The sequence below is a fragment of the Pseudorasbora parva genome, chromosome 17 (genome assembly GCF_024679245.1).
Source record: "Pseudorasbora parva isolate DD20220531a chromosome 17, ASM2467924v1, whole genome shotgun sequence".
Taxonomy (NCBI): Eukaryota; Metazoa; Chordata; class Actinopteri; order Cypriniformes; family Gobionidae; genus Pseudorasbora; species Pseudorasbora parva.
The window spans coordinates 29,632,755-29,640,115 of NC_090188.1; the positions used below are offsets into that span (position 1 = coordinate 29,632,755).

Sequence of the window (7,361 nt, forward strand, 5' to 3'; positions counted from 1 at the left end):
TTGTAAAATCTGATTCGTAAATTCAAAACACGATTCATAAATGCACAAGTAAAAGCATAAATATTTCCCCAAATGCTCACACAAATGCATCTTACCTAAATAAATGTAAAATCTTTACACAAATATGTATATATCAAGTTCTTGAATTAATTTCCATCACACATTTATGAAAGATGTTGCATGCATTTATGGATCGTTGAATCTGCATTTGCGAATCGTCACACGTGCATGGACTGCATTGCATTTGTGTGTGGGATTTTTGAGACCTTCCTGGCAGGTTAGGGTTCGTAAATATCTTTTTTTTGGAGGATGTTCTGTTTAGCCAATCGTGGTGAGCTTTTAATCCACCAATCAAAACGCTCCTTACTGATCAGACTCAAGAAGCTCACTCCTGCCCTTGTTCTGTGCATTCTTTCATGATCGGTTGTTTCACGACCTTTATGTAAAGACGTTTTAATGGGTACTCTTATTCTAGCACCTGATTAAAATTTCTACAAAATTATGATTTATAGTGTTCGCACAAAATACAGCTACCCGGTTAGCCTACGATCACCATGGAAATGGGGCGGCAGCTCGTCTGACAAGCAGCTGCCACTGTTGTTTTCACTTCAGGTAAGTTTAGTCCCTAAAATTACACAGATAATACACACACACACACCTGTTCCTGACACTTTCTTGCAAGCTTCTGTTAAATATTTACTTTAGAGAAATGGTTTAGTGTCTTCGGAAAAAGTCTGTTAGAGTCAACCATTAAGTTAACGTTAAATATAAGAGGTAATGTTAGGCTAACGTTAGCCTTGCGTTATTAGGAAGTTTGGGCTCTTAATCACATATCTGTAGATAAGAGGTTTTGATAGCTTTGCTGGCAGTGACTACGTTTACATGGACAGCAGTAATCTAATTATTGACCTTATTCTAAATAAGACAATATTCTGATTAAGGTGTTTACATGAGTTGCTTTAGACTACTCCGTTCATGTTCCCGTTTTACATGTGATAGAACATAGATCGATTATGGCACATCATTACGTCCCCAATGCCACGCTATAGGTTCTCCAACATCCAATCATAGCGTGACTTTGGCAGGTGTGTTAGGCCCTGTCCACACGAACACGGGTATTTTCAAAACCGCAGCTTTTTCTACGCTGATTTGGCTGTTCGTCCACACGCAAACGTTGTATCCGGTTACTGAAACCGGACTTTTTTGAAAACTCCGGCCAGGGTGAAGATTTTTAGAAACTCCGGTTACAGCGTTGTCGTGTAGATGGTGAAACCGGAGATTTCGGTTTTTTAAATTGAAGTGCGCACCGTTCTCTCCTTTGTTTGACGTCAGATTTTCCACATCTCCTTTTGATTTACGTGAGTCAATTCTATGCGGTGGACTCCACTAACAGCGCTTATCACACGTATATCCTACAGATGTTCAGTTATTTCATTGTATTGCAGAACAAAGGCGCCAGAATGCAATAATACAAAATAGTAAAGCAAGTGTGTGAAGCTATTACAGTCCACTTCGGCCCTGCACCTGTGTACCTGTCACTGAGTCCAAAGCAAAGGAACTTGTAGGAAGTGTTTCACTTGAGCCCATGGTGGCATCCCTCAGTCAGTGCAATGTGCATCGGTGCAGTGAATGAGACCCATGTGGAAATCAGGCAGCCAATCATAGCGTAGTTTTGCGTTCTCGTGTGGACAGATTTTTTTATAAAACCGTGCTTGTGTGGACGCGATTGTTTTTTAAAACGGAGGGGGAAAAACTCCGGTAATAAAAATACCCGTGTTCGTGTGGACTAGGCCTTAATTTTATGGGCTCAGGAAACTCGCTAACTTCACCTGTGGGTGTCGCTGTTGGACATTGTTACTTTACATTAAGTAGTATAACAAAACATGCGTTTTTATAATGTTTTATATCTACATTTACGTTGATTTATTTTTGTAATATGTTGCCTCTTTTTTTTTTTTTTGAAGAGACACTGCCCCTCTTTCCTCCTTATTGACAGCCTACATTTAGAATAATAGCTTTGATTAATGATGAAAAAGGTTTAAAAATCATGACTCTTTGGATTGTTTTTCCTGCCGTCGAGCCACAGGCGTTCACTAATGACCCATCTGGTTTGCGATTACAGATACAAACTTATTGTATTTTACTTTTACAATGAGCATAATAATTACAACAAAAATAAAAATAGAGAGAGAGGACGCAGTGTTCACAATGAACAGTCAAGTAAAACACACACCGCCCATAGCAACGCGTTATGGCAACGACTTTTCAGGCTGACAGATCCGTAAAAGATAAACGCGACTTTTCCACTATTTGTTACTGTTTTGTACACGTTGTTATATTAAGTATAATTCCAATTATGTTTTATTGGCCACAATATTATCGATGATTGTTGAAAGGGGCACTTTTGATTAATTTTCAAAAAGGGCAGAGGCTCGAACCGTCTATGGTTCGAACCCACAAAGCCTCCCCTCTGCACTCCCCCTGTTGTGAGTAACGTTGTGTCCTGTCACAAAATGCGGTGAAATCTCCGACATGACATTAATAGTTAGATTAAGGTGTGTACATGTCTCTGATAATGCGACTAAAATAGGCATACTCCACATGTCTTAATCCGATTTATGTTTAGTTAGATTATGACTTTAATCAGATTAAGGTAATTAGAAATCGCTGTCTACATGGTAGCCTCTTAATCGGAGTATTGTCTTAATCAGATTAATATCGGAGTATTGTTGTCCATGTAAACGTAGTCATTGACTACCATGTAGACAGCGATTTCTAATTACCTTAATCTGATTAAAGTCATAATCTAACTAAACATAAATCGGATTAAGACATGTGGAGTATGCCTATTTTAGTCGCATTATCAGAGACATGTACACACCTTAATCTAACTATTAATGTCGTGTCGGAGATTTCACCGCATTTTGTGACCGGACACATAACGTTACACACACCAGGGAAGTGCAGAGGGGAGGCTTTGTGGGTTGGAGCCTCTGCCCTTTTTGAAAATTAATCAAAAGTGCCCCTTTCAACAATCATCGATAATATTGCGGCCAATAAAACAAAATTGGAATTATACTTAATATAACAACGTGTACAAAACAGTAACAAATGGTGGAAAGGTTGCGTTTATCTTTTACGGATCTGTCAGTCTGAAAAGTCGTTGCCATAAACGTCGTTGCTATGGGCGGTGTGTGTTTTACTTGACTGTTCATTGTGAACACTGCGTCCTCTCTCTCTATTTTTATTTTTGTTGTAATTATTATGTTCATTGTAAAAGTAAAATACAATAAGTTTGTATCTGTAATCGCAAACCAGATGGGTTTTAAACCTTTTTCATAATTAATCAAAGCTATTATTCTAAATGTAGGCTGTCAATAAGGAGGAAAGAGGGGCAGTGTCTCTTCAAAAAAAAACAAAAAGAGGCAATACATAATATTAAAAAAATAAATCAACGTAAATGTAGATATAAAACATTATAAAAACGCATGTTTTGTTATACTTCTTAATGTACAGTAACACTGTCCAACAGCGACACCCGCAGGCGAAGTTACAGCGGGTTTCCTGAGCCCATAAAATGAACACACCTGCCAAAGTCACGCTATGATTGGATGTTGGAGAACATAGCGTGGCATGGGGACGTAATGACGTGCCATAATCGATCTATGTTCTATCACATGTAAAACGGGAACATGAACGGAGTACTCTAAAAGCAACTCATGTAAACACCTTAATCAGAATATTGTCTTATTTAGAATAAGGTCAATAATTAGATTACTGCTGTCCATGTAAACGTAGTCAGTGTGTCATGAATGGAAGTAATGTTAATCTAATTATTTAACCTAAAAGTTTTCACTGTTAATCGGTGACGTCACTCACACAAAGCGTGAAAATGGACTGAAACGATTTCAGACACGTTTTGATCTTTCATAGTGAACCAGTATTGACAATGTATATCACCATGCATCTGTAAAACCTAAACGTAAATTCTGGTATCTTAAGATATTATATTGTATATCCTGTATATTATTTTTTCCCCTGCATTTTCACCTATGCTCTAGTTTATTTATTTCTAATAAACCTGACATTGTATACCACATATTGTTGGCTCTGTAAGAAATTGTTTATGTTCCACTGTTCTATGTTGATGGCTGTGCAGAGAACATCCTTGAGGCGATATGAACCATCTGACTTGTAAGTACAATCTCAGATTCCTGTAAGTACAATCTCAGATTCCTGTGTGTGTATATTATGATACAATAAATGTTGATAGTTCTATTAAATGAAATTGTGAAATATTCATTAAGTGACTCTGAGAGCAGCTCTGCAGACAGGGAGACAGTAGACACTGAAATCATCACAAGCAGAGTTAGTTTTGAGAGTTATTTATTGTTGTATTATAAAGTTGTCTGAATGACTAAAAGACAAAATTTCAGTCCGGCAGAATTTTCTGCACACTTCACCACCGAGGCCAAATGAGCATTGTGAATGTACAAATCTCACGTTATATTTATAACAATTCTTGTTGATGTTTGAATTGTATTTCAGGGCAGTTTGTGAAGACAGATTAACAAGAGATGTTGTGACAACCTGGACAGAATTCGGTTCTAGATCCACCTTCCGGACCAGACTTCACTCTCATATTTATTGCTGTCTAATGGTGTATTATATGTCCTCTGCAGAATTAGGTGCATGCAGATATTACTCGGGAACATGACTAAACTTTGTTTGCTATAATACATCTATTTAATGCACCAGTGAAACATAATTTCCCCCCCACATTTGCTTGTATATCTACATCTTTGTCATAGTATTCTTGTAGTGGTAAAGGGGTTTTCAGATGACAGAAGTCAACGTTAGTCAATACAATGATCTCTATGAAATGAAGCGCCGGATTTCCGGTGTTTTTCAAAATCTGTGACCGACCAAATCATGTGACCCTAGTTGGCGCTATATTGAGCAAATCCAACCTACTACTAAACCTATTCCTAATCCTAACCTTATAACTAGGGTCACAGAATTAGCTACTACAACAGAATGAATCTACAGAGCATGACATGCAGGGCAAATAGTAGGCTAAATGTATTAATCTAGGGGACGAATTAGTAAATCGTAGGCACAATTTACTTTTTTGTCTTGCACGTCGTGTGCGGTGCTCTGTATGGATCAGCATTGAATGGAATGGTTTACTAACCTACTCACTCATTAGAACAGCCCTTGCTGCCACCTACTGGCATAACAATGTAACCTGCTATAAAAGTGATGAAAAACAGCTAAAACACAGGCACATTAAAACAACAAATATTATTGATTCAACAATAACAGCCATTATACATTTTACATTTACATTACATATTTAGATTGCAATTTGATTATTATAATAATTGCAGCAAACTAATTATTAACTAATTAATGATTGTAACTATTTCAAATGAGAAAATGTACATTTTAATGATGAAATGCATTTTTTTTCTGTTGTAACATAACATCTGTGCACTGAAATTGTTTTGTATTTTTCTATGTTATTATATTTAAATTTGCCAGCCATTGCATCATTTGCATGCGCTGTACTTTATTTGTACTATTTTGGCGTATTTTTATTTATCGGTATAGAATTTTTACTTATTCACCATTCACTTTTCTTTGGTTCAAAAAAGTAAATGGTGAATGTAAAGTAAATGGTGAATAAGGAAAATTATTATGCTTAATATTTCTATATGAGGTTAACATTAACACCTCCCTTTGTGTTCAGCAGAGAAAATTAGGTCATACAGGTTTAGATTAGGAATAACCCAAGGATTATTCTTTTTTTGTGAACTCTGTCATATTGCTTTTTATATTTTGTGAATAAATACAATGAGTGACTAAATTTGTGTAAAGTATGAATTATTAGGACTACATATGTAAATGTAGTTTAATAAAATGAGCAACAACCAGAGGTCAGCCCTAAAGGTAAGGTGAAATGTAAAAAGTGCTAGTAATAAGATGAATATTCAGATCTACACAAATATTGTAACCTGTGACTTGCCTATGACAAACTATAAAGAGATCTAAAAAGACCACTTAATCTATTTCTCTTACACTAAGTCATTTTTCAAAGATAACATGAATAAACAGGGTATGCAACTTTGGATAATAAGACAGCAGGCTAACCGGGTAGCTGTATTTTGTGCGAACACTATAAATCATAATTTTGTAGAAATTTTAATCAGGTGCTAGAATAAGAGTACCCATTAAAACGTCTTTACATAAAGGTCGTGAAACAACCGATCATGAAAGAATGCACAGAACAAGGGCAGGAGTGAGCTTCTTGAGTCTGATCAGTAAGGAGCGTTTTGATTGGTGGATTAAAAGCTCACCACGATTGGCTAAACAGAACATCCTCCAAAAAAAGATATTTACGAACCCTAACCTGCCAGGAAGGTCTCAAAAATCCCACACACAAATGCAATGCAGTCCATGCACGTGTGACGATTCGCAAATGCAGATTCAACGATCCATAAATGCATGCAACATCTTTCATAAATGTGTGATGGAAATTAATTCAAGAACTTGATATATACATATTTGTGTAAAGATTTTACATTTATTTAGGTAAGATGCATTTGTGTGAGCATTTGGGGAAATATTTATGCTTTTACTTGTGCATTTATGAATCGTGTTTTGAATTTACGAATCAGATTTTACAAATGTGAATTGTGCTATGCATTTATGAATTTTGTTTTGTAAATGTATTATATTTGAGACTATTCTGGCTCCATAGTAATCTAGCGCTCGGAAAGCGTTCCACCCATAGGGGCGGCCATTGCTAACCAAGCCATGACTTCCATTGACTCCCATTCATTTTTGAGTCACTTTGACAGTGAATAACTTTACATCTGAGGCGTTTAAAGACTCCATTTGTCCATTGTTTATTTCTAAAGAAACACGACAATGTATAAAAGGCTCCGTTACCTTGTATCTTACACTATCGCCCCGCAGAAGCTGTTTTTGTAAAAATAGGCTAACGATTGCGTCAGAACCAACGCGACAGTCGGGGGGACGTGGAGACAAAGTCTGATAAAGTCAAGGGAGAAGAATGGGGAGAAGCCCATAGTGAGCCAAAAGCAACGGGAGAAAATATTTAAACAACGGGATTCAGATTTTACTTTCCACAACTACTAGAAGACCTACAGCTGTCAGACAGGTTGCTCACGTCACATCTACGTCGTCAAGCTCAGTCTGAGCCTGCGCAGTTCGCTCAGCCATCAGGAAGTGAGTGCTCCTTTACTGACATCACTTAACGCCGTAGAAGTCAATGGGATAGCTTTGTCCATTTCTTTTACTGTCTATGGTTCCGACGCCCATGATAAGAAGATACT

The 7,361-nt window shown here is 36.9% G+C and overlaps 1 long non-coding RNA gene across 1 annotated transcript; it reads left to right on the forward strand.

Moving 5' to 3' along the window:
- The first annotated feature begins 343 nt into the window (after window positions 1–343).
- Window positions 344–4,768, forward strand: LOC137045302 (uncharacterized). The gene is made up of 3 exons (XR_010898732.1): window positions 344–612; window positions 4,160–4,194; window positions 4,549–4,768. It is a non-coding gene; the product is annotated as an uncharacterized lncRNA (long non-coding RNA).
- The last annotated feature ends 2,593 nt before the right edge of the window (window positions 4,769–7,361 follow it).